The sequence below is a fragment of the Felis catus genome, chromosome F2, assembly GCF_018350175.1.
Source record: "Felis catus isolate Fca126 chromosome F2, F.catus_Fca126_mat1.0, whole genome shotgun sequence".
Taxonomy (NCBI): domain Eukaryota; kingdom Metazoa; phylum Chordata; class Mammalia; order Carnivora; family Felidae; genus Felis; species Felis catus.
Window position 1 is genome coordinate 12,713,678 of NC_058385.1, and position 17,715 is coordinate 12,731,392.

Consider the following 17,715-nt stretch of genomic DNA (forward strand, 5'->3'; position numbering starts at 1 on the left):
TGCCACATATCCCCTAGTATGTAATAGATGCTCAGTGAATATTTTGTGAGGAAGCAAGGAAGGGGAAAGAGAGAGAGGAAGAAAGAAAATCGAAGAAGGGAAATAGGAAAGAAGGAGGGTAAAAAACACAGGAAGGAAGGCAGGGAGGGAGGGAGGAAGGCAACGAGGGAAGGAGGAAGGAAGAAAGGAAGGGATTCCATGACAGTAAGTGCTGTTAAGAATAGGGTACTTTGGGGGCGCCTGGGTGGCGCAGTCGGTTGGGCGTCCAACTTCAGCCAGGTCACGATCTCGCGGTCCGTGAGTTCGAGCCCCGCATCAGGCTCTGGGCTGATGGCTCGGAGCCTGGAGCCTGTTTCCGATTCTGTGTCTCCCTCTCTCTCTGCCCCTCCCCCGTTCATGCTCTGTCTCTCTCTGTCCCAAAAATAAATAAAAACGTTGAAAAAAAAATTAAAAAAAAAAAAGAATAGGGTACTTTGTAGAGTGGCGAGGAAATTGTTGCCAACCATCCGGATAGAATAAGACGATGCCATGGTCTTTGCGATCCATGTTTGATTAGAATTTGAAATGGTTTCTGAGTTTATCAATAACTGCCTCCTTAGTCTTATTATTTCTCCTCATTTCTAGATTTCCATTAATAATTAATACTTACAATACTTCTTGTCTTTTTTAAGACTTTTTTATTCATTTAACAAATATTTACTGAGTACCTACTAGGCATCAAGATATAGTATAGGATAAAAGTGGTTAAAAGACCAGAATCTGAAATCAGATTCTAGGAGATCAAATTAGTAGTCGTGTGGCCTGAGGAGTGTCTCTCTATGGCCTGTTTTCCTGTCTCTAAGAGGGGTAGTAATAGAAGTGCCTTATTATTGTGCTGTGACGATTACGTGAAGCAAGGATAAATGTTAGCTGCTGACGATAGCATGGTTATCTCCTGGTCTGAGTCCATAATCCGTAAACGGGGGACAGACTTTAAACACATTACTATACAAAAGGCTGTTTCATTAACACCATGACAAGTGTGTTTTGAAAAACTAGAGTGTAGCATGAGGGTGCATAACAGGGTCCCAACCTGTGGTGGGACCATAGTGGGGGTCAGAAAGGGCTTCCCTGAGGAGGTAACACATAAGCTGAGAGTTGAAGGATGAGAGAAAGAGTTTCCTGGCAAAAGAAAGAGTGATGTGGTAGCAAACCCCCCCCCCCCCCCCCGTTTAGAAGGGGCAGGGCCAGTTGCAGGAACGACTGGTTTTTAACAATTGTAAATAAGATTCTTTTTTTTTTAACATTAAAAATTCCCATCGGTACCTGGGTAGCTCAGTTGGTTACGCATCTGACTCTCGATATCGGCTCAGGTCATGATCTCACAGTTGTGAGATTGAGCCCTGCACTGGGCTCTGCGCTGACAGTGTGGAGCCTGCTTGGGATTCTCTCTCCCTCTCTCTCTCTGCCCCTCCCCTCTCTGTCTCTCTGTCTCTCTGTCTCTCAAAATAAATAAACTTTTTTTTTTTAATTCTAGAAATCAGGACATGTTCTATTAATGACCTCTCAGACTCAATGAAATACAGAATTTAAAAAATAAACCAAAGCATCATGGTTGGAGAGCAGAAAGTAAGAAGAAGGATGGCCGGGGACGTGTGCAAGGCCTGCTGTGTAGGGCCGCATAGGTCTTAAAAAGGATATTGGACTTATGAGCAGTGGAGAGGTATAGAAAGATTTTAAGCAGGGAAGAGATATGAATATGTCGAGCGTATTAAAAATCTCACTCTGTTGTGAGAAGATTGAACTGAAGTGGGAGAAAGTAAGAGCCGTCTGGGGCTCCTGAGACAGCGTCGGTAAGAGACAATGGACACTTGGACTACAGTGGTGGGACAGGGACAGAGGGAAGAAGATGGACTCAAAAACATTTGGAGGGTAGAATAAGACCTGACAATCAAGTGGTTATGGGAAATAAATAAAAGAGTTTTCAGGAATGACTGGTGGTCCCTGGCACGTGAACCTCGATGGAGAGCGATTCCATCTGCCAAGATGGGCAACTCTGGAGGAGGGGCTGGGGAGAGCACCTCCCTTCTCTGGGGGAGAAGGTTATGAGTTCAGGTTTGGGTATGGTTGGTGTGAAGAGTTATGTGACACCTGGTTGCAGTGGGTCACGTAGGCAGTTGCACATATGGTTCTAAAGCGAAGAAAAGGATTCTGGAATAAACATAAATTAGGGACTCAAAGGCATAAAGAAAGGAATGCATGTCATGGGAATGGAGAACTCCAGAGTGAGCATCCAAAGTGGTAGGAGTTAAACCAGATGCATGGTGTCCCCGAAGCCAAGGGGACAGAGTGAAGTCTCAAGGACTGTGAAGGGTCAGCTCAATTGACTGCTGCCAGTGACCAAGCAAGATGAAGACTGAAAGGTGTCTGCTGGGCCTCATGACTTGAAGGCCATCGGTAGCCTTAGCAAGCGTGAAGGTGACATTGCAGCGGGCTCAGATGCAGATGGGAGGTGAGGCTCAGAGACAGAGAATAGAAACAATTATCATGGTGGGTTTGTCTGTGAAGGTGGAGGAGATCTTTGTATCTGGAGACGTATGTGAGTGTTTTTACTGTAGCTTTTGTTTTATTTTGCTTTTCTTCATCGTTGTCTTCCTCTGCTCTTTATCCTTTTCTTCATCGTCTTCCTCTTTTATTGGAAAATGGGGAGAGGGGGATCTTTCAAGACTAATGGCACAGATCCAGTAGAGGGCAAATTTGAAGACATAGAAATGGGAATAAATAGTAACCTAATTAGTAACCTAACCAAGCAGGTGCGATGGGTTAGGACCCAGCACCTGAGTGGAGGAGGTTTCTGACTTGCTGAGGAAGCTCCCTCAGCGGTAACCAGACAACTGAATGTGGTTGTGGTGGCCTGGAGCTAGGGGGGCTCGGCTCACATGGGTCTGTGGGCTACCATTTTCCCCAGGAAGCAGGCAAGTCCTACCAATGAGATCAAAGTGGTGTGCAGGGGGTGGTTTGGATAAGGTGACACGGAGGTGTGTGGATTAAAATTTGTGGAAAGTTGGGGAGGGTTTGAAATTGCTTTGGGGGGAAACATAGCAGGTGTAAGACAGTATTGAGAGGAGAGGTAGGAGAGGTGCTAAGGAGTATACAGTGACCTCCATGCTACCGGGTAGCGTGAGCTGCATTTCTCATTAGCTACCAGGCTGACCCAGACGAGCCATATTGTTGGGCCCAACTAAGGCTGGGATTTGTTGGATTTTATTAGGTAGTTCAGGGTATGGCCAAGAGAAAGATTAAGGGCTTAGCCATGTAATCTCAGTCTGTAGGGAGGGAAGTGGAGCTGAGAGGGGCCTCGTGCACAAGGAGGTATGGCTGTCGGCCGGAGACGGCTGTAAGGAGACAAAGACATCCAGTCACTGACCAAAATGCTCAGGAGTCATCGCCCTGAGCCCTTGCCCTGTCATTGGACATAGAAGAAAGAGGATGAATGGTGGCACAACGCCTCGGAGAATGCCAGAAGGAACAGGAACGATACTGCAGGTGGTGGTGTAGCTTTGCAAAGGGGTACTCAGTGGGGCAGGTAGCATGCTTGCGGTTTACGTTCTCAGGGCCTCGCTCAGAGGCAGGCCTGAGATAAATGTCCGGCGCGTACTCCCTGAATGCAGAACGAATGAAAGAACAGGGCTCAAAATTAATGGAAATATTTTCGTAAGAATTCACCTACCTCAGGCGGTTATTCTTCTGGTGAGGCTTTGATGTTTGACTAAAATCATAGTTCTGCCTATTGATCTGGATGCGTTACTGTAAAATCTGACTTTTGTGTTATTTTGAAAGTCAGTCAGGACCTTTCATTTGAACCAAAGTAAAGCAATAATCCACGTGAAAGCACAGTAACTCTTTATGTGGCTTGAACTATAGACAGACATAAAGCATCGTCCAAGTTGAAAAATGAATTCAGGGGCGCCCGGGTGGCTCAGTCGGTTAAGCGTCCGACTTCGGCTCAGGTCATGATCTCACACTCTGTGAGTTTGAGCCCCGCATCGGGGTCTGTGCTGACAGCTCAGAGCCTGGAGCCTGCTTCAGATTCCGTGTCTGCCCCTCCCCTGCTCATGCTCTGTCTCAAAAATAAATAAAAACATCAAAACAAAATTAAAAAAAAAAAAGAAAAGAAAAATGAATTGAATGAATTGCAGTGTTGCAAATGGAGGAGGGGGGGAAGGTGTCTGTGGGTTGGTTCTAGGAAGGGAACACTGCTTTCTTGCAGGTATACTTTAGGATACCCGCTGTGTATTCTACCCTCGTGGAGGGTAGAATGAGGCGGGATAGCTGGTTCCCACCACAGATACACAAAGCTGCTGCAGGAGCATTCTTACTAAGCAGCGCACGTCTCCTTTCCCCGGGGCTTCTTCATCACCTGCTTCCCAGCACTTCTCAGCTTCCAGAGTTTCCCATTTGCTTCTATTTCATTGTCTGTGTCAGCCCCCACCACCTCTGCAATCAAGGATCCTCTGACTGGGTCAGTCCTGTGGCCCAACACCTAGACTGATCCCCAGCTTCGAGAAGGCATAATTCTGACTTGACTACTGAGTCTTGGCATCCCCTCTCCAATGTATGAACAGCTCCAGAGGTGACAGACAGAGGTCGTGATAGTAACTTCCTTCTCTTTCATGTAAGTGCCTTGAAGCCAGAGATTTTTTTCTTTCTCAGCATACAGCGCGCGCTCGAACCTTGTGAAAGAACGTATCGTAGGACATAGACGCTGAAAAATGTGAAGTGGAAAAGCAGGATGGCCTCAGTTCCCCAACTTGGAATTTCTGAAATGTTTTCCTGTCCCCCCCCCCAAATCATTTTTCAGAGACGAAGACAGATATTCCTAAACTGAAAGCTATTCTCTATTAAGCACTATTATTCTCTCATACGTAAGACACTTCATGAACTCTTTTAAACCTTTAAGATATTGAGTGAACTAGGGAACAGAATCAGGAATGTGGTTGGAATGAGCCGCACCTGACAAATGCTTACAGCTCGTCTTGACGTAGACAGAAGCAGGTTTCCGCAGTGTTGGCTTTGGAGCAATGCTTTCTTTCTTAAAAAATAAAATTAATGTTTATTTATTTTTGAGAGAGAGAGAGAGAGACACAGAGACAGAGCTTGAGTGGGGGAGGGGCAGAGAGAGAGGGAGACACAGAATCCAAAGCAGGCTCTAGGCTCTGAGCTGTCAGCACAGAGCCCGATGCGGGTCTTGAACCCACGGACCTCGAGATCGTGACCTGAACCTCCAGATGCCCCTGGAGCAATGCTTTCAAATTTTAACTTGTGCACAAAGCAGCAGGACCTTGTTAAAATGCGGCTTCTGATTCCATAGGTCTGGGGTGAGCCTGAGACTCTGCATTTCTAACCAGCTCTCAGGTGGTGTCCATAGGGCTGGTCTGACGACCCCGCTTTAAATGGCAAGGCCCTGAACTGTAGGATTTTTCCCACAAGCCAGAGCGGGTACGGATGTTTTTGGATTTGTCCCGAGCCTTCTTGAAAACCGAACGTTCCAGGTGTTTGGGATTTAAAAAATATATAGATTTTTAAAAATAGATGCTTTTTAAAAATAGATTTAAAAATAGATCAGAATAGATTATTCTGCCCACGTTATAAATAAAGGGACTCAAGTATGCAGAGATTAAATGACTTAGGCCAGATTACAGAGCTAGTAGGTGGAAAAGTGTTTTAAATCTAGTTCTTTTCTTTCCAAGTTAAATGTTCTGTCTCCTTGATCACGACGGTTCTCATGTTACTTGTGTGTTCATTCCTTCATTCATTCCACAAAGGTTATCAAGCACCTTTTGGGGGGCGGGATTTGCCTTTGCTCGAGCTGCTGCAGCTGTCGTGGATATCTGTCCCCATTTCTGCCAGCCCCGATCTCTACCCTGTCTTTAAGATACAGTGGAAAAGCAACTTACTCCCTCCCGCTTGCCATGCACTGTGCTGTCCCCAAACCCCACTGTGAGTGGGGAAGATACAGACGTTCGGGAATTCAGGCTCATACAGTAATATCAAAGGAGATCCATGAATATACTGTCATTTAGATCCGTGAACATACTGTCACTTGACTCAAAAAATAGACTTTTATGAAGAGGTAGTTTCTATCAAGAACGCTAGCCATCCTTTTCAAACTCAGAGCGAGTGAGTCATCCTCATTGTCTTCGTTCTTGACAGCTTTTGGCATTTCTCTACCTGCTTCAGGACATTATATCCTAGTTCTACCAAAGCAGCTCCTCTGAGGGTGGGCACCACCAATTTCAGAGGGAGGAGAATAATCAGGAACAAGCAGGAATGCTCTGACACTGGCAGCTCTTTGCGCCGGTCTAATTCTAATGAAAGGTGACTCCATCCAAAGCAGGTGATGCACGCACCTGCAGCCATTTGCAGCGATGCTATTTTAAGTTATGATTGGGAGCAGAAGAAAACCTCTCCAGAAATATCTGCATGTGAAGAACATATTTTTTTAACGCTCCTGTGACCATCTCAGAACCCCTGAATCATGCCATTCCTCAAAATTTGGTAAACCGACACACACGGAATCTGGAACGACTGTAGGAACAGCTGACTGGTTCGGGTATAGATTGGGTCCTAAGACATCTCTAGACCTCACTCTGATGCTTGGGGTTCCTATGCAGGACTTGGGCCCAACAACACTACTTATGACCTTGTAGGTGCCCCAGGGTGGCTCTGCTTATAGGGATTCTTTAGTAAATTGCTCGGTAAAGTTAAAATTCTTTTTTCACGTAGACCGTCTGCTCCATATCTATTTTCTAAATTTGCAGTCTTTGGCTTCTTTCAAAGCCCACTCAGGCTCTCTCTGTCATCAGACAAGTCAGAAGATCATACTCAGGGAAGTGTCAGTGAAAAGATAAACCCTTCCAATTTACATCGTCTCTCCTTGAAAGAGCTCTGAGCACTTTATTATATCTCTTATCTCTCATAGCGCTGTGCAGAAAACGGTAATACGATCTCATTTTACAGCTGAGAAACTTGGAGTTACTCTAACAGGAACGCATAGCTTCCTAAAGAGCGATAAGCCCCTTTGTAAATAAACTAAGCAGATGTCCATTCGCAGCCGCCAGTTTCCAGCGCGGGGTTCCTTGGCTCCCTTCTCCTGTCCCTTCCTCCCTACACCCCTTCCTTGGCTCGTCTTTTGGTGGCTGAGCTGTGTTCTCAGTGAAATCTAATCGGCTCCCTTGCTTCACCCTACTGGACTTGCCCTATCGACCAACTGCACGTCTGTATAGGCGTTCCCAGCTATTTGCACAAATGCTGTGCATTTAGAAAAATAATGAAGTATGATTAAATACTCCACTGGTCATTATCGATGAAGATATAACCACATAACCTGTAATTCTTAGAACGCTTTCTTTCCTGAATGAAGTTCTATTTTCTTTTCTGATTTCATTCGCTTGCCTAAAAATCACTTTTTTAAAAAATAAATAACAGAGGATTGGTGATATTTGGGTTCAGATTCTAGTTGCACAGCGAACTAGGAAAATCTTGAGCAAATTAATCAACTTCTCCGAGGCCCAGTTTCTTGATCTGCAAGATGGGATTCATAATACCCACCTCGGAAGGTTATTGTAAGGATTAAACAGAGATAATGCAGGCTGAATACTACTCAGTGCCAAACCTGGCCTGCACGAAGGGTTCGGTCAATGGTTGCGGTGGCGGCCGATGACGGTGACTGTGGTGACAATAATTATAACCAGCTGTGGAGATGGGAGACTCTCCTGTAGGTGATGATCCTAAAAATATCCAAATAAAGCGTGTGTTGAAAACTTCTTCAAAACCTCCTCAGACAGATTTCAGATGTGGCCAACAAGGTTTACTGAACGCCGAGTGGGATTTTTGTGCAAACTCGAACAGCCTTGGTGGCTACAGACTAGGCAGTAGCATCCTCTGCAGCGTGAAACTACTCTCTGAGCACAGATCATGTGCAGCGATAAGACATTTTAAATAAACTAAAACAGCCAACAATGACACAGGAAAATAGTTATTATGTAGCACCTGGCAGATCTGAATGCAACATTTAGAAACTTGCAGAAGTACAGGGGCGCCCGAGTGGCTCAGTGGGTGGAGCATCTGACTTCGGCTCAGGTCATGAACTCATGGATCCTGAGTTCGAGTCCCATGTCAGGCTCTGTGCTGACAGCTCCTAGCCTGGAACCTGCTTTGGATCCTGTGTTTCCTTCTCTCTCTGCACCTCCCCCGCTTGCTTGCTCGCTCTCTCTTTCTCTCTCTCTCAAAAATAAAGATGAAAGGGCGCCTGGGTGGCGCAGTCGGTTAAGCGTCCGACTTCAGCCAGGTCAGGATCTCGTGGTCCGTGAGTTCGAGCCCTGCGTCGGGCTCTGGGCTGATGGCTCAGATCCTGGAGCCTGTTTCCGATTCTGTGTCTCCCTCTCTCTCTGCCCCTCCCCCGTTCATGCTCTGTCTCTCTCTGTCCCCCCAAAAAATAAATAAACGTTGAAAAAAAAAAAATAAATAAATAAAGATGAAAAAATTTTTTAAAAAGAAGAAACTTACAGAAGTATAAAATATTTTCAAAAGATAACTCTTTTTGACTCTCAAGATCTAAAGGTGTTGGTCACATACTAACTTCAGGAAAGGCATTCCATACCTGGCCAGCTGTTGTCATTTGTAGTATTTTTATGCTTTTCTAGAAGGAGGTAAAAACCAATGATGAGGCAGAGAGGGACTTAGACTGTGTGAGTCAATTTAGCTTTACATCTGAATTGGAGAACTGTGAAAAGTGCTTTTCAAGATTTAATGGTTTTTCAGAACAAATGGTGATTGTAACTCAGTCTGGTGGAGTTCATGGAATCTTGGGGCTGAATATATCACGCCATCCAAAATGATTATTTTACAGGTGAATAATGTGAGGCCAGAGAAGCTGAGTGAGGTACTCCATAGCGCCCACCACGAGTCGGTGAGGCAGTGATGAGAAGAAGGACTTAATCCGTAGCCTAGCCTTCTTCCAGCTCACTTCTCCCAGGCCCCTTACAAGGAACGGCAAAAACCATCTGTAGTCATAACGTCAGTATTAACCAAGTTAGTAGTAATTTTGCTCTATGTGCAGAAAGAACTTATTTCTTTTTCATCAGGTAGTTACGATTTCTAAAGTTTTTAAAATATCATTTATTCATTTAGGGACAAAATAAAGGTATATGTTAACCTTCCTCTAAATGATAGCAAATTAATGGAGTCTAAACTAATGAAGTTTCTTTCTAGTTAGGATTCAAGCCACAACAGTGGTACTCAGTAAACAGCTCTCAGGTCACATGGGACCTTGTGTGTGTCAAAGGGAAGATTAAATCAATCAATGCTGGAATGAGCTTAGAACAATGAATATTGGCAATGGCAGACAGTAATGTTGCCGAGGTCCTTTGAGATGGCTATAAATTTTTTTCTTTCTTCCTTTTTTTTCTTCTTACGGTTCATTTATTTATTTTGAGAGAGAGAGAACATGAGTCGGGGAGAGGCAGAGAGAGAGAGAGGGAGAGAGAGAATCCCAAGCAGGCTCCGTGCTGTCAGCATGGGGCTCAATCCCACAAACCATGAGATCATGACCTGAGCTAAAACCAAGAGTTGGACGCTTAACAATCTGAGCCACCCAGGCACCCCTAAGATGGCTGTGATTTTTCAATGAGGATTAGAGTATTATTCTAGGCTCAGCCATAGGCGTGATGGAGTATATGAAGCGCTAGACCAATGTTGCCCAACAGAAATATAATGGGAGCCACATACGTTAAACTGTTTGAGTTGTCTTGTAGCCACATTCCAAAAATAAATAAGTGTAATTAATTTTAGTGATGTTTTTATCTAACCCAATATATACAAAAATTATGATTCCAATATGTAATTTTGAAAAGTATTGAGATACTTTACATTCTTTTTCTAATACTGTCTTCAAAATCCAGCCAATCTCCATTCAGACTGGCCCCATCTCAGGTCCTCAAGAGTCACGTGCGGTTAGGGCTCTGTATTGGACAGTGTTGCTCTACTCCTATTTACTTGTGAGCCTGATTTCACAAAAGCAATGGCCTCCCACCTTTCTGAAGGTGTGTGTAGTTTTTCTTGGCTCTTTCTTCCTTGTTATAAGATCGGTAGTCAGTGCCCAAGCCCATCACAGCAAAATAGAAATACATTATACATTTAAATTGAGTTATAGTACATAAAAGGCAAAAACTAAGCTGAATGTTTAGCTCACTCTAAAAATAGTTCACTTCAAAAGTAATAGAATATTTTTCTTGGATCAGTTTCTTTCTATTTCCAGTTCAGTAAATTGTGGCAAATTGTATTGCCAGAGTAGAGGGAAGTTTATTTGTTATTTCTTCACTTTGATGGGGAAAAGGTTTGCTGCTTTTATGCGAGAAATACTTAGGCTTATCTTTTAAAAAATGATTTATTGATTTATCCTTCGTGATTTGTTTGGTTCAGTAAACAGTAATTGTTCCCAGTGAAAACAACTGTAAATATGTTGCGCTGAAAGCTACCGAAATGATTGCTAATCAGATGGAAATTTGTGTTACTTCTAAAAATACAAGGTAAGGCAGTAAGGTTAGCATTCATGAGCAATAATCTATTTTGAATTTTTTTTTTTAATTTTTTTTTCAACTTTTTTTTTTTTTATTTATTTTTGGGACAGAGAGAGACAGAGCATGAATGGGGGAGGGGCAGAGAGAGAGGGAGACACAGAATCAGAAGCAGGCTCCGGGCCCCGAGCCATCAGCCCAGAGCCTGATGCGGGGCTCGAACTCACGGACCATGAGATCGTGACCTGGCTGAAGTCGGACGCTTAACTGACTGCACCACCCAGGCGCCCCTATTTTGAATTTTTTAAATGTTAGTCTTTCTCAATTTTGAAATGTTGGTTCTTCACAATGCATGAGTATACACAATTCTCTCTGGTAAACTTTACAATGAAGCAATTGGAACTTTGAGTTGCATCCATGCTTTGTGGCTACATTTCTGAAAGAATTCAGTGTTCCCAGACCTTAATTTTCTTATCTGCAAAAGGGGTAGCATAAGAAGAGCTAAAAACGAATGGGCATGTTTAGCTGAACACGTTATGTCTTGTTCATCGAATCCTCTTTATTCCCACCTCGTATGATATCATTTTACATACGAAGAGGTGGAATTTGCCCAAGATCAGAAAGCCAGTGGTGAAGCCATTATTCAAGCCCAGGCTGGAGCTCCCTGGCAAAATGTCCTTGATACTTGCAACTACAGGGAGAAAAGGAGGCTTCATGAAATTACTTAGAAGAATTCTTTAATGATACATTAAAAAAAATATATTCTTTCTGTTTAGAAGTCCTTACATAGGCTCATTAGAATATGAGGCAGTTCCATGCTATTCCACAAAACCAAGCCCATCCTTGACTTTAAGAAGTAAAACCAGGGTAATGGAATACTTCCTGATGGAACGATGAGTTGGTCCCTGGAAAACAGATGGTTAGGACCTGAGTTAAATGAGGGTTTGACTTAATTGCCTCTGAGCCTCCTTCTATCTCTGGCCTCCCGTGATGCCTGGTGAATGCCTACGGTTGAAGGGCAGAGTTCCGGTGTCCTCCTCACTTGGGGTCTGCATAGTCAAAGCCAGGCAATGGCAGTTCATTAGTAAGAACGCTATGTAGTGATGGCTTTTGAGATAAGGTCGCTAAACAAAGTTTTGGAAATAAACTTCTCAGAGCAGAAGTCTCAGTCTGATTATTGGTCAATGCAAAATGGACTGGCTCATGGTGAACATTTCCCACCTTTGTCTTGTTCTTTCTGGAATTCAATTGCTTTCGTAATCAGTAAAATTCAACCATGGCTAAAGATCTTTGGTGGTACGGAGTGGGGAAAGCTCCAAGCGCTAGAGAAGTGAAAGGGAAGGTAGTGGGTAAAAAGAGAGAGGGAAGGGGAGGGAGACAGGGAGAGAATGAATATAATGGCGGGAAAACAAAATGTTGCTATCAAGGCTGGAATGAAGGCTTTGTTAGGGTAGTTGGCTACACCACTGAGATAACCATGGCGGAAATAGCTCAAATCCCTCCCCTGTCTGCCCTTGGGGTCAAGCTGGCTTCAGTGTCGGAAAGCGGACCCCAGAGAAAAGCCTGAAATGTTTATTTCTGTGAAAGTGTCAAGCTTCTTGTGAGGAGGCAAAGCCACTGAATGGAGAGATTACCACCGAGAGTGATCTGGACAAGGAAGTCGCAAGGCGAGAGGCTCCTTAGTGGTTAATGCGCTAAATACACAATTTCTGAGCACTCTGTTTACCCATGGTGGAGACACTTTTATCAGTGAGCACTTGATCGGTCTTCTTAGAGAGTACTTTGACTCTGCTGAGTGTCCAGAGGGAAACATTTAAGGGGGGTGTTTCTCTTGGGTTCTTTATTTATACCAGGTTTGTAAAAAAAAGCAACGTTTGCTTTCTGTTTCCCCAGTGAATTTCAACTACTTCACAATGCAGTGTGTTCCTTATATTGAATGTCCATTGTGCGACCAGGCACATGGGATGATGTCATGCTGAGAGTAAAAAGGCTATGGTCATTGTCTCAATCAGGGGAAAGGCAGATAAAAAAGAAAACATTAAGTTCCGTTCCTCATGCTCGGCTCCTCCAAATTGATCAATTTTACCAAGACACACAGTGTATTGACTGAGGTAAAAAAAAGCCTGCATTGTGTCCCTGCTGTCAGTACAGGTATTGAAAGAAATCACACTGATCTAAATTTGACCCCAAGTGGAAGGAGGAAGAGTCACCCGAATGAGCACCGTGAATGATGTCATCGTGTGAACAATAGCCTTTTCCTTCCTTCTTGTCCTTCTAGAGCTAATGCCTCACCTCCTCCGAACACCCTGTCTTCTGGGTGCCTATCACAGTAATCTCATATCTGGGTGTGAGTCTAGCTTGGGGTAACTGAAGCAGTATTTCCACAAGAAAACTAAGGTTCCTGAACATTTGCTCAGGAGACATCCTCAAACATTTCTCACTATGAGTGTAAATAAGTGATTTTTGTTTGAAAATTCAATATTTGACATGTTGTGGATCTGTTCTTTTCTTTTTTTTAAGGTTACTTATTTATTTTGAGAGAGAGAGAGCGCAAGCAAGGGAGGGGCAGAAAGAGGGGTACAGAGGATCCGAAGCAGGCTTCTCCCGGACAGCAGAGAGCCTGATGCAGGACTCGAACCCACGAACGGATAGATCATGACCTGAGCTGAAGTCAGACGCTTAACTGACTGAGCCACCCAGGCGCCCTGAATTTTTTTCCACAGTGGCTCCCAAAATAGGGAGGGGAAGTTTGGAAACCAATCTAATTCTCTTTAAAATCACAGACAATAATTTGGATGGATAACAAATTTCGAGATCCAAAAAGACAGAGATAGAGATATGAGCCAAATTTCAGAAGAAATTGGATACTGAACCACGCACCTTCAAGATGGAAGAGGAATGGTTTACCAGCAGCCTATGCAAATATAGCTAAATTTTCCCTCAGCTGTGTTGAGTGAGTGCCAGAAAGGCTAATACAATTTTAGGTGCATTGTCTATGCTTCAACAGAAGCATAGAAAAAGAAAAAAAAAAAAAACCGAGAAGCAATAATTTCACTCTATTTTGGGGTGACACCCTGTGGGCAACCAGTTGATGAAGAGATTCAGGAGAACGTCCCAGCAGTAATTTTAGAAACCTTGGCACGAGAGGAATCTGGTTAGCCTTGGTGGTGGCAGGAAGAGAGGGCTGAAGGTGTAACCTGACCAACGGGAGGTGGCTCCTTGGTGAGTCACAGAGAGAAACTACACCAGGTGAACCGTCACACAAAAGAAATTCTATTTGCGGCACATAAGGAGATCACGGGGAAAAACTTCCAAAGTCATGACTTCCCGAGCAAGGGTGGTTAGGTTCCTTTGATTTGGGGTGAAGATAAATATTTAAAAAGAGGCTCCTTGTCACCATATGTCCAGGTGGGCGTAGGGTTGCACATGTGCCTATACATATTTTGTGTGTTATGTAAATGAGGCTTGTGTTCCCCCTGGGGCAGAGATTTTAGTGTTACAATGGGGTGAAGGTAATCGTTGGTAGTTCCAGAGGCCACTCCATGGTCCCGTGTAGGCGCGAGTCAGGGGGTTTATCTCAAGCTGGTCTGGATGGCCTTGTCCGGCACTCGCTATCACCTGAGGGCTGGGGTCGGGTCTCATTTGCCAACCACGTAAGCTGGAAAGGAGAGCTTAAGGAAAGATGGGGGAAAAGTGAGTGCAAGCAGGTGGGCAGTGGCGACAAGGGCACTAGATAAACACTTAGAGGGTGGTCATGTGAGGGCGTCCGGGTGGCTCAGTTGGTTGAGCCTCTGACTCGTGGTGTCGGCTCAGGTCACCATCTCACGGTTTGTGCGTTTGAGCCCCACCTGGAGCTCCGCGCTGGAGGTGCGGAGCCTGCTTGGGATTCTCGCTCTGCCTCTCTGTCCCTCTGCTGCTTGAGCCCATGTGCTCTCTCTCTCTCTCTCGCTCTCAAAATAAATAAATGAGCTTAAAAAAGGGGGGTGGTTATGTGGACCAGGTGGATTACATGTACACGGGTGGCTCTAGCAGACAGAACAAGAAACGGTATCTCGAAGTTGCCAAGACAGGTTTGAGTTCAGTGTAAAGACGTTTCTGGGAGAGTTGCCCCTCTAGAGCGGCATGGAGGGCTGGGGTTCTCAATTTGGACCGATTCAAGAAGAGGCTGCACGGCCCCTTACTGAATACTCCCTGTTGGGTTCATCTCGAGGGGTCACTGCGGTGCCTTGTCACTCTGTGGTTGGGACCTCCCTTGCCGCGTTGTAAACGGGAAGCAACCAGCTCGAAAGTAGGGAAGCGCAGTGCAAGGCCCCCGAAGTGGGACAGCCAGCAGGGTCTCCCGCGCTCACCAGGGCCTGAGGACAAGGCAGTTAGGCAGCTGCCTGAGGGGCCACACTTCGGGAGGTGGCCTGTGCAGGCACTTGTGTCCCTCTGGTTTTCTTCCTGCTTATGGCAATGCTTCTGGGCTCTCAGCTTTGCTATAAACCTATAAATCTATTGCCCCCACCACACACACACACACACACACACACACACACACACACTCTGGACCCCTCATGAAAGCAGAGGGAAATGCATAGCAAATGTGTCAAATAGCTGAGCCACACTGCAAGCGGGGGCTTCCTCCGTCCTGTCCCGGGACCACATGAAGCCATCTCACTTTCAGAGCTTAGGCTTGGCATCCAAAGTGGGACTGTGCCTGGAGTCACAGTAGAGTTAGGGTAAAAATCTATTGTTTTGAGACAATTATACTAATTTGCTTCTTCATTTCTTTAAACTTTCTACGGTACGTGCATATCCTGAATGGACATAAGAATCTGGGGCCGGGCGGGGGGGGGGGGGGCGGGAGTTATTTTTACAGTGAGGTAAAACTAAGGAACACTAAATAGTTCAGATAAACAGCTCTGCAGCCCTAGGTATGCCCGGAAGTGGCATGATGGTGACAACCCTGTCCTCCATTTGTGTTGCCTTTTCTATGTTACTTGTCCCCCCCCCACCCAGCTCTGCCCCTCCCCCTCCCCCGTCTATAAAATGGAGAGAATAGCATCACTCCTCAGGGGTGTGAAAATGAAGTAAGCTAATACATCTAAAGAACTTCCAACAATACCAGGTGCACACAAAACAAGTTGTTAGTGTAATTATATATTGTTCTGGGGGTCATTTCGACCACCCCCGGGTTTAATACGTTTCCAGGACGCACAGGTCCCAGAAAAGCTGTTATACTCAGTTGTGGTTTGTTACAGCAAAAGAAACAGATTAAAATCAGCAAGGGAGAAAGGTGCATTGGGTGAGGTCCAGGTGCACAGGACCAGTCGCTGGCTTCCAGTTGTCCTGCCAGAGTTTCATTCTCCCAGCAACATGTGACAACATGCACCAAGTGTGACCAATCAGGGAAACTCACCCACACCGTGGTGTCCAGGATTTCTCTTTATTTTTTTAAATTTATTTATTTTGAGAGAGAGAAGGAGAGAATCCCCAGCAGGCTCTGCACCGTCAGCACGGAGCCCAACGTGGGGCTCAATCCACGAACCTGTGAGATCGTGACCCCGGCCGAGACCAAGAGTCGGACGCCTAAGCAACTGAGCCGCCCAGGCGCCCCTGGTGTCCAGGATTTCTACTGGCTGACGGGGTCAGTCACACAGACCTGCAGTCTTCAATTCCTCCTTCCCTACCTGCCCCCACAAGAGGTCACACTGATACAGGGTGACTCCAAACCCAGACATACAGAAAAGGGATTCACAAGAAGTCACATTTTTAGCATCAACTATATGGCATGGTGCACAGTCTCAAGCATGCGGAGACATTTTATCAGGCAGGATACCCCAAGGGTTCAGAAGAGCCAGTCCAGGGATAGTCCTGAAGGTTTGGGCAACTCAGGCCTTCTGAGTTCACATTTTATTGCATGTCGTATGTAAATTTTGCTTGTCTGGACAATCAAGTTCAACCATTTTAATGTTTTAAATATTTTTGTAATGTTTTTCTTTATTTTTGAGAGGGGGGGGGAGAGAGAGAGAGAGAGAGAGAGAGAGTGAGGGAATGGCAGAGAGAGGGAGACACAGAATCTGAGATGGGCTCCAGGCTCTGAGCTGTCAGCACACAGCCCGACACGGGGCTCGAACTTGTGAACTGTGAGATCGTGGCCTGAACCAAAGTCAGAAACTTAGCTGACTGAGCCACCCAGGCACCCCCTTTTTTTTTTTAGCATGTGAACATTTATTGAATGTATATTGCACACCTATCTCTTATACCCTGTCTATATACTGGAAAATAACTTCAGTTCACATTGTAAACCCAAAATAGAAACTGTTATCATCTGATATGAGAGGGCTTATCAGAAACTACGGGTTGCTATTACTGCACTATGGTGACAGAATGCCCCTAAATTTTTGATTGAAATTACACATCAAATGCTTTACAAATATGATTAGCTTTAGTCCTTATCAATAGCAGTGGGAAGTAGGTAATAGTTCTGTGTTACAGGTGACGGAATAAAGGTCCAGAGAGTTTTAAGAACCCCTCCAAGGCTCCTCAGCCAGTAAAGGGCAGAGTCTACACTTACCAATCTGATTCCAAACCTTGTGGTCTTAACATCATGCATGATAGTTTCCTATGATCTTGAGAAACATGGGCATTTATTAGTATGACCAGTTGGTGCTCAATGTCAAATAAAAAATATTTTAGTTGATAATGGGCAGAAAAAATATGATTTTATGTTTTAAGTATTTGGGAGAATTAACTAAAAAATTCAAAGAAAGGAGGTGATTCAACTAGCCGTAATCACCCTCCATGGATGTTATTACTAATCGTAACCATTTATTACATCTCTTTCTCAATGAATCTCGTGTTGTAATTTTTCTTTTCTACTGGTAGAGGAGAAGAAGAGAAGTAATTTTTGTATTCCACCCTTGAATACTAAATACTAAAAAGTATTTGGGAACATTAAAAAAATCCAGTATTCATTTGACTTGACGCATCTCAAGATCCGTAGAATGTTTAGACACTGGGGCAGCCTTGTGGCTAGAACGCACATGTTGCTTTGACCACCAGAAAAGATCTTGGCAAAGAGGCTTTCAAGATGCCTCTCCCCATAAATCTGTGGTGTAGAACACAAAAAAGCCAGCAAGAGAGAGATACAAAAAAAGAGGGGGATTATATTGTT

The 17,715-nt window shown here is 44.6% G+C and overlaps 1 protein-coding gene across 1 annotated transcript in view; it reads left to right on the forward strand.

Annotated features, from left to right (window-relative positions):
• CLVS1 (clavesin 1) overlaps positions 1-17,715 on the forward strand; it is a 173,568-nt gene that overhangs the window by 153,598 nt on the left and 2,255 nt on the right. The gene's annotated exons all lie outside the window — the stretch shown is intronic.